At 48.8% G+C, this 17,921-nt stretch overlaps 1 protein-coding gene across 3 annotated transcripts in view; it reads right to left on the bottom strand.

The window, feature by feature from the left end:
• Nucleotides 1-17,921, bottom strand: part of Prox1 (prospero homeobox 1) — a 53,813-nt gene that overhangs the window by 12,534 nt on the left and 23,358 nt on the right. The gene's annotated exons all lie outside the window — the stretch shown is intronic.

Below are 17,921 nucleotides of genomic sequence, written 5' to 3'. Positions count from 1 at the left end.
ATGGTGGACAGACACTTTAAAGGAGGCCTGGTTCCTGTCAAGGTGTTTCACCATGGTTAAGGGACACATGTGCGTGTAAGATGGTGGACAGACACTTTAAAGGAGGCCTGGTTCCTGTCAAGGTGTTTCACCATGGTTAAGGGACACATGTGCGTGTAAGATGGTGGACAGACACTTTAAAGGAGGCCTGGTTCCTGTCAAGGTGTTTCACCATGGTTAAGGGACACGTGCGTGTAAGATGGTGGACAGACACTTTAAAGGAGGCCTGGTTCCTGTCAAGGTGTTTCACCATGGTTAAGGGACACATGTGCGTGTAAGATGGTGGACAGACACTTTAAAGGAGGCCTGGTTCCTGTCAAGGTGTTTCACCATGGTTAAGGGACACATGTGCGTGTAAGATGGTGGACAGACACTTTAAAGGAGGCCTGGTTCCTGTCAAGGTGTTTCACCATGGTTAAGGGACACATGCAAAGGAGGTCTGCTTGGATGATATGATTGGCTGGGTCAATAAATGGAGAAAGATGCTTTGTGGGACTCAAAGTCTCACCTCTTGTGGTGCCTGTGGCTGAGTGGAAATGCACTCTGCCCAGAAAGGGCCAGTTTTGAGCCATCTTCATAGAAAGTACGCTTAGACCTGAGCACCGTTGTCTAAAGGTAAGGCCTCTCCAAAAGGCCAAATAGCATGCAAATTTGCTTAGGATACTCTACCGTGTTCAGGAGGAGGACAGCCACCAGAGTGACAGCAGACTAACTCCCTTTGATGCTGCAGGGGACATTCAACTTTCAGGCACCTTGGAGGATTCAATTAATTTAATATTCATGTAATGTGGGGCCCCAAAGAGTGAACCCATTTCCTAACTACACAGATAGCGACTTAAACATCTGAAAAATAAATACTCTTAGGAAAATGTTTTTAAAAGGCACACAGAGAAAAACCTGTGTTTCCTTGGTTTAAGCAAAAGAACACGTGACGTAATGGCCTGCGCCTTGTCCTCCCCCCCTCTCTTTATCTTAAAACAAAGCTACAAAAGAACAATGTTCTGTTGAGCAAAATTCAGTAGCATTCTGTAAACATTAATTTAAGAAAATCAATAGACTCAGTGAGCTAAAGCCATATTACAAGATAAACTGGCCAGAGTGTCACTTTGTCAAATAGAGTTTCCTTTTCCTCGGCTGGATAAAGACAGTTTCAAAATGAGGCAAACGTGTTGCAACCAAGGTTTGAAAAGTATGTGGCCTTGAAGCCGCCTGTCTGTCCCTAGTACAAAGCTGGATAAACACACTTTCAAAATGATAAGATGGATTTGGTGTTCAAATTTTACACAGAGTAAATTTTCTCAGGTGAGGAAATGTTAAGAGGTGTGTGTGTGTGTGTGTGTGTGTGTGTGGTGGGGGGAGCAGAGGGTGCCTTGGGAAGAGTTTCAGTTGATGTTTGACTTTTAAAAAGGAAAGGAAGAAAGAAATCTTTATTCATGCTCACCCCATGGGCAATAGGCCTACTTGCCAGAATCCCAAATCCAGACTCTCCAGTGAGCTGGGGATCAGAGGGTTCAGCTGGTGGGAGCTGCTCGCAGCCCATACTCATCAGGCAGTGCCAAGCTAATGTGGGAGGGGCTGTGGGGGCTGAGGGATGGGACCCTGGCCCCAGGAAGGAACAGGAGTGTCCATTTACCCCAGAGCCTGAGGCTTCTGTCTGCTAGATGCAAAGATCTGCAGAGGTGATTAGAGAAGCTGGCCAAAGGGAAGCTTGTCCCTTTGTGTGTCCTCACAGCAATGGTCCGCACTGGGCTTGTGGCAGCTTACTCCCAGGCAAGGCCTGTGACCTGCTCCAACGGCACCCCTGCCTTTGTTAATGTCACAGCCTGCAGAGTCTACCAGAGGCCACTGTGGAAAGGAGCAGTGACAGGGAGACCAAGGAGGAAGGCGAGGATCCACCCTGCATGGGCAGTAAAATCCCACGAGAAAGGACCAGAGGGGCTCATCCTGGCTGTTGAGGGGTATGGCTGTGAGTGACACAAGCTCCGTCTGCACAGCGTGGGCAACAGCAGAGAAGCAGCCGGGCATTTTCTTTGTTTCCTTATCCGAAGGGCAATTGCCTTCTAGAATTTAAGTATTTAGAAAATTCGGAGCTCCGCTATGAGACTTAGGCATCTTTAAGATGTTGACGACATACGCATCACAGAAACAGGGTTCCAGAGGGCAACATCTTCACTAACTATGACTTTGGGGTAATAGAAAATATGTCTTACCATCGTTTCTTCCTGGTAATAATCCATGCATACATTTTAAACTATGTACACATCCTGCTGTCAATTCCACGGACAGATAAGAAAGTAATAAAGTCATCTTTTCCATACTCCTGGAAAAGTTGGTACCAGCAACCCGAGAGCAGAATGGAAACGTCTTTAAAGGATTCTCCACACTAACTTAGTGGGGCTGAAATCCAGTTCTTGAACACACTCGAAATAGCCACTTCATTTGTTCCCGCGTGGGAATCTTGAAGTGATACAGCAGGAAACCGTATTTGTTGTGATTGGCTGGGGGCAGGGGTAAATTTTCCTTCCTTCTCAAATTCTTCACATATCTCAAAAGAGGGGGTCTGAGTTAGAACTGACAAAATAAGCAGCAAGAAAAGGCATCAGAAACTAAAATAAGGTCCCTCCTTCCATCTCCCAAAGGTGCGGTGGAGAATTCTGAGATCTGAGACACCACTGGAAACACTCTGCCCAGACTGCCCACCTGTTAGGCTATGGCAGTAAGGCTAGACCGAGATACCACCACCATATGAGGACACAGCCATTTGATTTTGAGGCAGCAGCAACTGGAGGGATCTCAGCCTACTTCATGTCTTCAATAAGGAAAGTGGCCTCCAGCAGAGGTTGGTGACCTTGATAAAGGGCGGCTCTCAGAAACATAAGCTTCCTTCTTACAGCTGTTTAAAAATACAAAAGCCGTTCTTAGCTCAGGGGCTGTCAGAAAGAGACTAACAGTCAGGCCCGGCATGTGGGTCACAGTTAGACAACTCCTGTTCAAAGTCAGACTTGAGGTCTGCCAGATTTCTAGATGCCGAATGTTCCTTCCTTGCACATGAATCCTGAGGGCTCAGCAGCTGCTCTTGGGGAGAGCCTGGCCTGACTCACCCGGGTTCACCCTGCAATGTCTCACCATTCCCCAGATGTAGTTAAGGCTGCCCGGTTGATGGGGGCAGAGGTGACAAGCCGTGCACAGAGGCTGAGCTGGATGGGAGCACACTGGCCCTGCCCTGCTTTGATTAGGAAACTAAGAATTTCCTATGAGTAAAGGCTTCATTTCGCTAAGCAGAGCTATCCACGCGCTTCACGGCACGCCTCGCCCCTACCTGGCTTCCACGTTCAGATGGGAAACTCAGCACTGAAGGCTGCCGACCCGTTGGGATGTGGGGATAACAAACGACACATCAAGGCAGCCTGTGACAGGTGCGCCGGTGTCAAGGCAAGTTAAGAGTTCTTGAGGTTAGCTATCATGACAATCACCAGCTGAAGCGGTTGAAGCAAACAGGAGCCAAGCTTGGTGCTGTCCCTGGGTAGAAGATTATCCAAAATCAACACGGCCTTAATGCTCTGATATTGTGCAAAGGGAGGCCGGGGCACAGATAATGCGCAGTGACTCCCGTCCTGCCGGACAGTGCATTATGGGATGGTTTTCAGTAGCAGCTTTCCCCACATAAGTAAGCCCTGCTTAGGTCAATACTAGACCTGGCCTGCTTGCTCTGTACTCCCGTGGATGCAACAGTAGGAGTGAATTTCCTAGGGAGATGCTGGATGGGAAGGGCAGTGAGGACAGCCCTTGCTCATGGCAAGTCCAAAGAATGCCCTGACGCGGTTCGAATCAGCAGAGACTGAGAGATGACCCGTTGTGGGGTCTGCTGACAGTGACTTAGGATACCCCAAGTAATTTGGGGTTGTTTGTGGGGAAGGACATGTTAGCAGCCTCCATTCCATCACGTGATTTTGACTACAAGATCATTGCTCAGTCACAGCGTATTTGTTTCTATATCTGGGGCATTCCACTGGTCTTTACTTCACAGCCACCCTCTGCAGACTGAAGGTGAGCTTTTGGAATTGGCCTTCCATCTCCAGAGAGCTGGCCAAACTCAGATCAAAGCTATCATGGGGGGAGGACCAAACAAATGGTCTCCCCTGAATGTTGCATAGTTTGTTTTTTTTCCCTTAACATAACCACTGAGCAGTACAGTTTAGGAACCACTACCACAGCCTTGAGATTATGATAGGAATTCGACATCACGTAGACATGACTTAAGTTTACAAGGAAGGTATGCACAGGTTGCACATAAATACTACACCATTTTATATCAGGGAACTTGACATCTGTGAAGGCGCTGAGCTTGGCAGACAACCAGCCCCAGGTAGATACAGAGGGGACACCTGTACCCCAAAAGCCATGCATGAGCTTCTGAGGACTCTGAACTCTCTCAAGAAATGGCTTGGAGAAGCAGGGGAGAGTTTCTAGAATAAACCAAGGAGTGTTGTGGGGCTGGGGAGTCTCTTCCCAATGCCGAGAGGGACTTGAGATAACGCTGTGTGCCTTGTGGTAAGGCACACCCAGAGATCCTAACACACAGATCATCTCACAGATAGATGTTCAAGTCACCCAAGTAACAGATCTTTGAAAATGGTCTCTGGCTGGGCGTTGGTGGCACACACCTTTAATCCCAGCTCTTGGGAGGCAGAGGCAGGTGGATCTCTGTGAGTTTGAGGCCAGCCTGGTTTACAGAGCGAGTTCTAGGACAGCCTCCAAAACAATACAGGGAAACCCTGTCTCGAAAAAAACCAATAAATAAATAAATAAATAAATAAATAAATAAATAAAATCAAAACTGGTCTCTGAATGCAGACCAGACCCTCTCTTTAATCTTCCCCCACCGACGTTAGTATCTGGTCATTTCTTGACCTTCACCTGTTCTTAGTGGATACATTACTTTGTATCAACAGTCATCTTCAGTAGCAGATTTGAGTTGAGAAATGGTAACCAGTCCTAAGAAATGCGAAGCACACAAGTCAGTCCACGAGATTTTCTTGCCTGACCACAACACCCGGGAAAGAATCCCACTGCTGGTCTTGATGAGCAATGGTCCTTCAAGGAGAAGACGGAGATGCTTTCAGAGCATTACCCACCATGCCTTGCAGCAGAGGCAGAACACCTCAAATAGTGCTAAGTCTTCCTTGAAGGAAGGGAGGTAAAGAACAGTGTGCTCAGGTGCCGAAGCCTACAGCTCTTCGGAGCACACACAGACCCAAGCACGTTGTAGAAACCCAAAGGAAGCCCCCACTGCTATCTCGTCGTATGGCCAGTCAGGCTAACCAAGTGAGCGGCCAGGGCGGCTGTGCCACGTCAGTCAACCAATCGTTGATCAATTTGAAAAATTACTCTCTGCCGTCCCTATAAGGGAATTCCCTCATCTCTAAGGGTGGGTGCTGTTGAGATTTGGATCTGAGAAGGCAGCCTTGGGAGGGAGGAAAGGAAAACGAGCACCCTGGAGACACTCACCGAGATAATTAAGCTGGGCAGAGTCACGCGGGCAGAAGTGGCCCCGAGTGGATGCCATCTGCACCCCCAGGGCCTCGGCACTCATGGCTGAGCAGTACAACCAGGCCCTCGGGGGCCTTGTGAGAGAATGTAGGATGTCCTCTGCTCTGGAGTTGGGGCACTGCAGCGTCACAGCAAAGCTGTGTCTACTCATGCCCCTTTCCAGAGGAGGAGTCAAGCCCGGGGAGGTGAGTGGGGCCAGAGCCCAGGCCTGCAGGCCGGCTCTCCTCCCCGAAGCCCCTTGCATCGCTTTTCTGCCCTTCTCCTGGAACAGAAGCTCCCAGAGTCCCCAGGCAGTCCCAGGATAGCAGGACCTTCACAGCCATGACTGGGACAAGACTGGAAGAATCCCCTTTCTGTTGATTAGTGGACCCAATGCTGACAAGAGCTGTTTGTTGGCTGTCGAGGGACAGAAGGAAGTGATGCAATAATTGGGCTACTGTCCATATGTGTGTGTATATGTGTGTCTGTGCATATGTGTGTCATATGTGTGTATGTGTGTGTGTGTGCAAGCATGTGTCATATGTGTGGATATATGTTTGTGTGTGTGCAGGCGCGTGTCATACGTGTGTATATATGTGTGTGTCTGTGTGCAAGCATGTGCCATATGTGTATATATGTGTGTGTCTGTGTGCAGGCTGTACCATACATATGTATATATATGTGTGTGTCTGTGTGCAGGCGTGTGTCATACGTGTGTATATATGCGTGTGTTTGTGTGCAGGCGTGTGTAGATGCCAGAGGTCGATATTGGGTATCTTCTTCAAGTGTTCTCCGGCACGTCTTAGAAGGGTTGGGCACTTCATTCGTTGACGTTATGAATTCTATTCCTTCTCTGCCCTCTCCTCGTCCACTGCCACCCGCACCCCCCTTGAGACAGGTCTTCCCCCAACCTGGAGCCCAGTTCAGCTAGAATGGAGAGGCCTCTGCCGGCTCTGCCTCCCCGGTTCTGGAATACATCAGCCCCTTAGTCTTCTCCTCCTCCCCAGCAGCTCACTGTCTCCACAGACCCATGAGAGAAGGGGCTTCTGCGGGGCTCCCTGTGTGCTGAGAACCCCACGTGGGTGCGCTGGATTCGCACAAGCCCGAGTGCGTACTACTGCATCTCCACTGACAGATGAGAAGCAAGAGCACAGAGAGGGCCAGCCCCTTGCCGGCATTTCTAAGCCACCTCGCAGCAGAGCTGGGAGCAGGCCCTGACTGGACCGGTTACAGAGCGTATGCTTTGAACTTTCTACTTTTTAACACTGGCCCGGGACCACTGTGATAGGCATCCTCCCAGAGAATTTTCCCAAGGTTTCGAGGTGACACCTGCGGGTAAAATAATGGCTGCTTGCAGATAAACTTGTGACATATCCCCAAATACAGAGAAGCCAGCACTTTCTCACCAACTTGTCGCTGTTACAGGTTCATGTCCCAGATCCATGGCTGTTTCCCATAAGGTCAAACACCATAGTTCTCATGTATGAACACTCTGAGGACACATGGGTGGCAGGTAGACCTGACCATTCCTCCTACCATTGGATATGTCCTGTGCACACAACTCCATCTACCAGAACTTACAGAGAATCTGGTAATCCCTTTTTAAAGCTGGACCATGCAGTCCGTGGGATCGCTCTAACCAATGAACTGCTGAGGGGTTAGGGATGTAGAATACGTGCTTATTAAGCGCAAGGCCCTGGGTTTGGTCCCCGAAGCGAGAAAATAAACAGGCACTGAAATGTATTGCTTAAGAAATCCAGCTTCTGAGGATAAATCGGTAAGGCAGTCAACAGAGTGCCATTGGGTGTACACAAGGGACAGTCTTTGAACCCTAGCATGGCCACCCACACCTGGAATTCTGCCTTGCGGTTTAGTTTCCGAAGCCATCCCTGGGAATAACACTGCCAGGCGGAAACACATTGCACAGGGGAGTTAAAGTGATCGGGGCAGCCCATTGACTGTATGTGACTAGGCTTTTAAAAAGGATTATCGCTCCTTAATCTGTAGAGGTGAAGACTATGGGGGAAAGGTGTTCAGAGTCTATGAAAGGAAATAGAAAAAATGGCTGTGACTGTGTCCACAAATCCCCAAGATCTGTCCCTCTGCAGCTTCTCGGGAGTCACTTTCAGAGTCATCACAACAGCAGACTATTTTCACAGCAGGTGTAAATTTAGAGAGTGATTATTTTGAGGAGTGGTGTAGTCTGAGAATGAGGTTAAGTTTTAAAAGGTTTTAACAAGCCCTCGGTGATGAGACAAAAACGATCCAATCCCGGAAGGTGCATTGGAAATGTCAGTCAAGGATAGGTGCCAGGCAGGCCCTCCTGATGTGCGCCTGCCCGGGCTGACACGGGGCTGGGTGGTCCCACGATCCCTCCCACCTCCTCTCCCTTCACCTTGTCAGCGGGACTGTTCATGAATATTCGGAACAGGGCTCATGCATATTCTTGCGCCCAATTTTGGAATTGTATTGGGATGTCTGGGGAAACCGGTACAATGCAACAACTCGTTCTCTGGAGGGAGTGCTCCCTAATCTTTACCGAAATCTTTGTCCTAAGATTCTGAAGTAGAGTTGAGGGTAATGGTTTGACCATGAGTACTGCAAAAATCTGACTCCTTTACCTGTACCTTAAACTAGAACTGTAGGATGCTGTTGCTAACACAGAGACATTGACAGCATGCCGCACTGTTCAGGGGCTAAGAAATGGTTAAATCTCAATGGGGAAGCTGCCTGTCACCAAGAACACAGATCAATTAATTCAAATTTAAGGGGAAATTAAACATACCAATTATATAGCCGTCATCTCGGCCCAAGATATTAAGCTCTGAAATGGAGTGTGGTTACCGGAGGAGGAGCCAGCACACCTTCGCAGAATCAGCGCTGCCAACGAGCACAGAACTTTCTAGAAGTAAGAGAACCAGCTCGTTTCCCCCAACAGCCAAGCCTTAATCACTTCAAGCATCCAGTAATAGGTGATTGTTCGGGGGTTGGGGAGCTGGTTGCGGAAGGAGGGGCGGTGGATTCTGGTGGGGGGGGTGGGCGTCTGCGTCCCGAGTGTAGACAGGGAACATTTCACAGTGTAGCCAGCGTTCGGTTAGCTGGCAAAATGAAGCAATTTTTTCAGGGTGAGGTACAGCAGACATGGGAACGGGTTTGCGGGGCTTAGAAGAGAAAGGCTTCCTGCAATAAGGGCTATCTAACAGCTCATGCTAACCTTGCCTGCCATGGCAAACTGGAAGGGATCCCTGCCTATCTTTTCAAATTGCAAGTTTGAAAAACAACAACAACAAAAAACCCAAAAAACAAAACAAAACAAAAAAACCATCAGTCCTGGCGGTGGGGAGTCAGTCATTCAAAGTCACCATCCATGTGGGGAGCAGGAAGGAGCATCAGAGGTGGTGGGGGCTGGGGCGGGAGGGGGTTGAGTTCAGGGGTGAAGTGTCACCTGGCTTCTCCTTGTGGACTTTGGAGTGATCTGGGCAGGAAAACTGGGCCATCCGGGGACTCAGAAGTCTAGGAAAACTGGGGAGGAACTGGGAAGACGGATGTACGTTCATCAGCCACACAAAAGAGCGAAGCAGAAAGGAGCCTGGGTCTGGGCACCGGCGTCTGGCAAGGAGGCCGGCAGCGGGGCTAATGAAGCATTTGCCGTGTGGACCAGTGCCAGTGCAGCAAAGATGTGCCGGGGCTCTGCAGATGTGCCAGGGCCCCCAGAGCAAAATAATGACATAATCACCATCAGTGTCACACACCAGACTGTACACAAGGTGACAGGGGAGGGAGCCTGGGATACACACACACACACACACACACACAGAGGGGGCTTTCCATGGCTGCCATGACTGTGGCCCCTGGGGGCTGGGACACGCACGGCGGGGGGGGGGGGGGGGGGGGTTGAGGCTTCGCTTGGCGTCCCTGGTAGGGTGGGTGTCCTGGGTTCTCACCCAATCCCAGCTACCGCTAAGGAGGCAAGGGGGATCTGAGCCCACTTCAAGAGCCTGAATGCAGGCAGGCGGAGGGAGATGGGACACCAGCGAGTTGAGGGAGTGGACCTCTACTCTCTGCAACTTCTGTTGTGTGTGACTCTGGGCACAACCTAAGGCATAAGGGAAAGACAAACATGCAATAACTATCTGGGGGGGCTGTGAGGAGGGGGCAGGACGCCCATTAACCTGCACAACAGCAACAACAAAAGGGATAAAGCCGCAAACCCAGGGCAAAAGCACCAAACATGGTCCGGGAGGCAGGCCGGCGCCCTGCTCATGTTTGAAACAAGGTCTCCCAGCAGGCCCTGTCACCTGCCCTGGTGGCTCTTGCTCTCAGTAAGGTGGGTGTGTTAGTACAGCTGTCTGGCTTTTAAGTGACTTTTGTCAGTTTGAAAGTGAAAGTCTGTTGGAGAGGTTGAAGGAACAATAGCTCGGGGCCGGAAGAAGAAGTCCCAGCATAAAGGACTCCTGCACCAGCGTCCCTTTTCATAGCTCCTCATGAAATATTCAGAGGAAGAACTTTAATTTTTTATGACCCCTTTTTGGTTTGACTACGTTACTTGTGTCAACGCCCACATTCAGGTTCTCCTTAAATACCAAAAGGTCTGCTGCCAAAGTGTTTTCCAAAGAGCAGCAGGGCCCGAGTTGACTGTGGCCACCCCGCAGGCCTGTCCATCCAAACAGAATCACTCTCGGGACACAGATTTCTTTTCAATATGGCCCCTGTCGGCCTTGAAGAGGCCACACGCTCTGCAGTGTCGTTATTTTTAAACCTTACTAATTTGCTAGTTCAACTCTTCGGAAGAACGGTTATATTTGTTTTTCTTGGCTTCACCCTAGTTAATAGAATAAAACAAACCAGCCTAATGGTCATCCATGGAGAGCCTTGCTTTCTCCCCAGTAGCTGCTTGTACCTTCCTTACATCTTTTACTGTGTGTTTCAGCCAAAAGTGGGAGGGGCCGGGGAGCAGATTGTATTTGTTTTAGGTCATGTTACCAAACAGCCCTGGAGATTGGCTTAAGGCAATCTTGGAGGGTGAAAACCGTATTTTAAAACTAGAATAATCTACTTACAAGAATTAAACTCCTATGCTTACTCCCCCCCCCAAAATAAAAGCTGTTTGAAAACTAGCCAACTCATATGGGTGACGGAAGAGAAACGAGCAGATGATGGTTAGACATTGTGCCCTGTGACTGACAAGGAAGCAAGTTGTTAAAGCTAAATACGACCCTGTAGGGGATGCTGAGAAAACTGGATTTTAAGTTGTCATCTCGGTGAAAGGGGAGGGACAAGTCCCAGCAAACTCTGGGTTTGCTGTGTGGGTCTGTTTAATCCGGGCCACGTACTCAGGCTGGCTTTCAGTGTGGTGTTAGAACTTCTCCAGACATTCAATCCAGGATGGACCGAACACAATAGCTCCATCTCACCAAAAGCTGTGGCTGCCACCAGCGGCTCTCAGAAGGGAACTTGCGCTGTCTGTCCTATTGATAACCCTTTGTGGGGTGAAGAATGAAGCCAGGCCGAGAGGACTGCACGCCAGACAATAGCCACCCCTCCACACTGTCCTCAGACTTCGCTCATCATCCAGGGGCAATTAATTATGAAGGCTTTAGGGGTAGGCCAGAGCAAGAGAAAGCCCAACACGGTCCCAGCACCCCAGAAGTCACCTCTGTGCTTGCTAAACGCTTTGCCTATTGGGGTACAGCCGCCAGGGAGCCAACAGATCATGGGGAAGGGTGAATGGGGGGGGAGAAAGCAAAGGATTTTTTTGTGTGTGCGTCCGCCCTTGTATAATTCTATTCTCACTGTGAACTCATCCATACACAAAACACAAGGACAATTTTTTTTAAAGAGAGAAAGAGCCACAGGGTAGGTTACAGTCAGAAATGGGCTCTCGGTGGCGTGTTAAAAAAGATGGTCTTTTCACCAAATCATCTCACAGAGGCAAAACAGACAAACACAAAGAGTCGAGAGTTTTTCTCCTACATTAAATGGAGTAACTGATAAGGTCAGACACATGATACCTAAAGACACGGATCCACGAACTCTTGAAGTCAAAGGGCCTCTGTGCGCCGAGGCACAACCTTTCAAAGGAAGCAGATCACAGAACCCCACTGAACCCCCTTTAAACTTTATGAAGCAGGAGGGAAAAAGCTCTAAGTAGGGAGCTAGACAGAAGAGCCTTGAAGTATTTTCTGAAGGAAAGATGAGACCCTCCCTAGGCCGCCACAAAACATCTTTTTTTTTCTAAAGGCTCCTCTGAACTTTGATATGTGCCAAGACACTGCTATTGAGGGCTGTATAATTACGTGCTATAGCCACTGTAGAAAATGCTTTGTTCACCCCAACAAAGGACAATGAGCAAAGTGGAGCGACATTACTCTCTATCTTTTTCTTCAAGAATGTTGAGAAAGGTCGTGGGATGCTATCACTAATAAAAGCTGTTGAGTAAGGGGGTTTTAAAGTTGCTCTCACTGTGCTTGGATGGAGCCCAATGACAAAAAGAGACGTGGGGGGGGCTAAAAAATGCAATATTGCCAAACAGATCATAAATCAATGGGCTTCATTATACTGATGAACACTTTGAATCTCAGAAACAGCAAAGAAACGGAGCCTTGAACTCCAGCCTGCTACCCACCCTCTCCTCCTCTCCTCCTCTGTTCTCCTCTCCCCTCCTCTCCTCTCTCTCCTCTCCTCTCCTCTCCTCTCCTCTCCTCTCTCTCCTCTCCTCTCCTCTCCTCTCCTCTCTCTCCTCTCCTCTTCTCTCCTCTCCCAAATGATCTTTCTGTGGAACTACCTTCTCAGTCAGCCATGTGTGTACGTGTATTTAGGGATCATTTATTCAGTCTCTTAAAAGATCAATTTGGCTTGTCACCAGTGAGACTGGCACAGGAAGGAATGGAAAGTGTTTCTCCTCCTCCTTGCCACCCACCAAGAGTATGTTGTGTAGAGCTTGTTTAAAATGGCTTGATGGCTTTGAGGCCAAGAGATAGCAATAGCGGTAAAGGGTTTTCAGTCATGTGCCAGTTAGCCAAGCCATGGCTCATATTTAAGCATCTATTTGGAGCAGAGGGAAGTGCTTCCAAAATCCACCTGTCTTCCCGTTTCTTTATAGGAAGGCTTCCAAAGTTACTCATTCTGCATGGGCTGGCTGGAAGCAGGAACAGGTTGGGTAAGGATAACTCCTGTATGTGCCGAGGGGTTTGGTGATGGGGGTTCCTGGGGGGGGGAGACACACTTTCATTTTCCATGTCCAAGAAAGAAAGGAGAAATTACAAAAAGAAATCCATAGAAGTTCCTTCTTGCCTGCCATTGGAGAAATGTCAAACCCACAGGCTCTGTGATGGATATATCTGGCAGCATGCTATGCATGTTGCTACTGTAGGAAGTGGCATTTACCAACCCACTAATGAATGAATCAATCCCTGGTTCTATTTATTTCCAAGCCTTCCAGCCCCCAGCCTGAGCCCTTAGCAAGGGGCAAGGGAGATTAGTCAGTCTTTATCGGGAACTTGAACTCTGCCTACAGGTTGACTAACCACTGAGGGGCCTGTGAGAGCACCTGCTTTCTACAATGGAATTACCTCATGGCACCCTCTGAGAAAGTGGGCCCCATGTGCTGGGTGACAGCTATCACATTTTCTTCTGAACTTCTACCCATGTCACTTCAAGTCTCAAGCCTCTACCTCATCCTGCCTTCTGAGTTACACTCAAGAGGTGGCCGCCCAAGGCAACATGGGCACACCTTGGCTCTCTGAACTCCAGAAACAGTGAGATTAACCTCTAAGTTAAACAGGTTAGGCACCAAGCTTGAATTCTTCACCAACTGGCAAACTAGCTTTGGAAACCGGCAGGAATCATTACCTTCCTTCTCCCACAGTTGAGGGGGAAGCAAAAAAGCAGTAAAATCTGACTTCATTGGCCCCTAAAGTCTGAAGTATGGGTATGATTTAAAAACTGGAAGGCAATGCCAAACCTCCTTTCCCTGCCCATAAAAAAAATTTCTTTTGGAAGCCCTTCAAAGTGAAGTGAGAACAAAGCATGGAGATATAAACCATCACACCTGGAAAGATGGATTTCTCGTTGCCAATCTCAGTAAACAAGAGAGGCAGGAGTGAAAGATGCTGCCGAAATTGCACACCTTCTTCCGCACACCTTTGTAAACTCGCGTCCAGAAACGACACACCCTGGGCTATGGAGCCCACTCCCCCCTCCCTCCCTTTAGTAGAAACCAAAAGTGGCATTGGTTTTCCCTTCAGAGTTTTCTTCCACATTCCCCTGGGCCATCGCAAACTCTCAACACCCTGAGTTTGGACGCTGTGCCAAGAGTCCTGGCTATTGTGAAAGCTGATACAAAAGGCAGAGTAAGCTCTCCTGTCACTTAGAAGGCCCTGATTATGCAGGCCAGGAAGACGGAGCCCTGCAAGCCACTCCCTCCTGCCCAGTGACAACCTTCCTCATCTGCCTCACTTCCTGGTAGGCCAGGGATGGGCAACCTCTGTGACCTGCAGAACCATCCGAGTCAGGGACTGAAGGAGGCTGGTGCTAAGCAATGACAGAGAACACAGGCTGGAGGGTGGCACCAAGAGCCTCCCCAAAGCTAGCCAGCATCAGGAGAGAGAAAAGAAGGAAGAAAAATGACCTAGTGCCTAAGGGGACAGTCAGAGAGAGACCCCATCCCTGCTCCCTGTCCACTGTATGGGTCACACCCACTTGAATGAATCTAGAAACCATTCAAGATTTGTTCTCATTGGTCTGTTTGTGTCCTTGTCACGGCTAGTGCCCCCAGTGAGGAAGTTAAGGCCATGAATGCCCCAAAGGGACATCAGTAAATAGTCAACAGGTGGCAGCTATTTTATTATAGCTGTATACAACTGCTGAGAAAGTGTGTGTGTGTGTGTGTCTGTCTGTCTGTCTGTATGGGGATATGTGTGTATGTGCACGTAGCAGAGTTGCTCTATTACTCTTCATCTTATTTTTTACTACAAGGTCTCTCACTGAACCTGGAGCTCATGGCCACTGAACTCCAGAGATCTGCCTGGAGTCTCCCACTCCCCCACCCCCGGGTTTGACATGGGGGATGGGGATTAGAACTCAGGTCCTTGTGCTTGTCTGGCAAACATTTTACCAGCTGAGCCATTTTCCCAGCCTTAGGAGGAATTTTGTAACGTAACCCATAAGACGCTGGATGGTTGGAGCAGCTCATAGAGGGATAGCCCACTCCCTTGTACTGGCTGGGTCTTTGAGCATCATACAGACCTAATACCCATCTCTCTACTATGTTTCATCTCTGTTTAAAATTCTGCAAGGAGACAAAGACTCTACGTTTCCATCCCTCTAGCTTATACCAAAGCTGCTGGGTTATTTTAGCTGATGTTAAGAAGAGAAACTTCAATGCAAGAGTAAAGCTGTGTACACTGTCACCCCAGGCATTCAGCGAGAGGTGCCGAGGCTACTCTTGGCTCACAGCCACAGCCCACACTGGCAAAGCTACAGAGATAAGAGCAGTGGCTTTTTAAGCATCTCACTTAAGCAGTGACCTCCATGCTCAAAGGCACAGAAAAGGAGGGAACCCCTTATCTGAAGCACTGCAAGTCAATGTGCCAGCCTTAGAGGCTGTGTGAAAAACTATTTAGTTGTGTGTGTGTGTGTGTGTGTGTGTGTGTGTGTGTGTGTGGTATGTGGTATGCGTGTAAGGTATGTGGTGTGAGTGTGTGCGTGTGTGTGTGAGTGTGTGTGATGTGTGTGGTATATGGTGTGTGTGTGTATGCATGCCGGCCCGTTATGAGTTTGTAGGTAGAGTAGACAGGACAGAGTCCATGTGGCTGAGTCTTGCTTCTCACATTCTTGGAAAGAGCCCATCCATGCTTTGTTTCTTGTATTTTTTTCTTTTTGGGGGTAGTTTATAAGTGAAGGAGGAACCGGCCTCAGAATAGTCAAGTAACTCGCCCAAAGTCACATGAGAAGTGACAGGATTCCTGCCTAGGCCCCTCTCTCCTCACAGTAGAGCGCTCTTAAAATAGACTGTGCAGATAAAGGAGAGGCGGCCTGGCTGGAAGTGGACCCGATTCACAGAGTGGGCTATCAGATGGTAATCATACGAAGAGAAGGAGGCTTTGGGTGATGCTAACAGGAGACCTTTCTGGGTGCCTCTCGATGCCAGTGTCCTTTGTTTGTGTCGTTCTGCTCCCCGGGCTGGGAACAGAGGACTACACTCCAGCAGGCAGGTTCAAGTCCCCTGAACATCCCAGTGTGCTCTCGGAGGACCTGTCTCTCCTGAACATCCCAGTGACCTCTCAGAGGGCCTGTCTCTTCTGATGAGGTCAGAAATTGTCTCCTGAACACTGGGTAGTCTTTTTATGAAGATTGAGGCACCTGACCAGAGTATTGGTTATAACACAGTGTGATTAATTCACCAGTGCATAGCAGTAGCACCTGGTGTGGAGTCTTGGAAGAGATGTAACAAGAAGCTAATTCCTTACACAGTATTTCTTCAAATATCTAGCCACTGTCATGACTCCAGTTTTGGAAGGCAGCATTTAAAGATTTTTTATTATTATTTATTTATTGTTTTTTTCAAGATAGGGTTTCTCTGTGTAACAGCTCTGGCTGTCCTGGAACTTGCTTTAGACCAGGCTGGTCTCAAACTCATAGAGATCCACCTGCCTCTGCCTCTCGAGTGCTGGGATTACAGGCGAGTGCCACCACTGCCCAGCCTGAAAGGCAACACTTGCTTATGTTCTGTCCACACAGAGACTTTAAAGACACAGGTTTCATGACAGGGGGTCAGATGGCTCAGTGGGAAAGATCGCTTGGCGTCACACCTGATGACCTGAGTTTGAGGTCTTGGAGTCACATGACTGAAAGGAGAAGAAACGACTCCCACAAGTCACCCTCTGGCCTCTCCACACTCTCCATGTCTCTCCACAATAAACAAATGAAAAAGACAGTGGATCCGAATTCCAAGAATCCCTATTTTTGATGCATTCAGCAGAAGAAAAACTTCATTTACAACGTGTGTGGCCAGCAGCGTACTGGTCTTGGGCGACAGAGATGCAGTTGGTGGCTTGCAGGGTAACCATTCGAACTTCCAAGGAAACACTTGGATTTCCCCTTGTGAAGCTTGCATGGCCCATTCTTTATAACTGATTTGCGTTGCCCAGAACAAAGGGGGGGGCAAGCATGAGAATATCACCAGTTAGCAGGTCAGGCCCCTGTACGGACAAAGCCGGAACAGGGCAGTCCCTCCTTCCCTTGACACACATGTTTCTGAGCATCCCTGGGTACTTATCTGGAGGATAAAAACATGCACACTAACATAAGGTCCCTCGAATTCCTGCCCTCATGGTGACACGGCATCTAACTGAGAAGATTCAAGCAATGATCAACTTTGTCAAGGCACAGCTGACCCGGTTGACCCTCCCTCTTCCTAGGGCTGTCTACAGAAGTCTCGCCCCCACCCCCACCTCCAGCCCAGGGCTCAGCACATGCCTTTGTGAGCCTTGAGGGCTTGCTCTGGTGGTCTCAGGCAGCCATCACGCAAACGGAAACTGTTTGCTGAGCCAGGCTCCACATCAGCCATCAAGAAACGCCTGACTAGCAACTCCACATCTCTCAGAGTTGCACGGGTATGGTTTCCTGGGAATTGTCTGTATCACTTTGCACACATCTAGAATGTACCCATATGTAAGAGGGACACACAAGCGACTCATCCCCCCCCAAAACAAACACAAATAAAAACCAAAGCAGGGCTATGGAAATACCTCATCAGCTCAAAACTCCTGCCACAATTCCCGAAGGCTCTGGTTTGATTCCTGGGATCCGCATGATGAAGGGAGAGAACCAACTCCCACAAGCTGTCCCCCGAACTTGATGCCCACTCTATGACCCAAGCATACCCTACCCCATACACACACCCAAGGCCACAACATGTGTGCATACACTAAACAAATAAATAAAATGCAACGAAACATGTTTAAGCAAAAAAGGTGTCACTGGATCTCTTTTGAAATATGCTTAGTAAATTCTCATGTCACTTCCTCCAATAAAGGAAATAAGTGAAGGCAGAAATCATGGAGTCACTCCCCCACCATTTCTAGACTTCTTGCTTAGCTTTTGTTTTATGTGCACGAAGGTATCAGAACTCCCGGATCTGGGGTCACAGACAGCTGTGAGCTGCCATGTAGGTTCTGGGAATTGAGCCCAGGTCCTCTTGAAGCTAGTGCTCTTGACTACTAAGCCATCTCTCCAGCCCCCATTTCTAGACTCCGTAAGCAGCAGCCTTCGCAATTACCGCGGGACACAGAATGCACAGCTCAGCTACACCCCAGAACTTACATGAAATCATCTTATATTTGCCCTTTACT

The sequence above is a fragment of the Mesocricetus auratus genome, unplaced genomic scaffold (assembly GCF_017639785.1).
Source record: "Mesocricetus auratus isolate SY011 unplaced genomic scaffold, BCM_Maur_2.0 Super-Scaffold_100676, whole genome shotgun sequence".
Taxonomy (NCBI): domain Eukaryota; kingdom Metazoa; phylum Chordata; class Mammalia; order Rodentia; family Cricetidae; genus Mesocricetus; species Mesocricetus auratus.
Note: the sequence above shows the minus strand (reverse complement) of the source record. Positions and strands in the feature narration are given on the sequence as shown.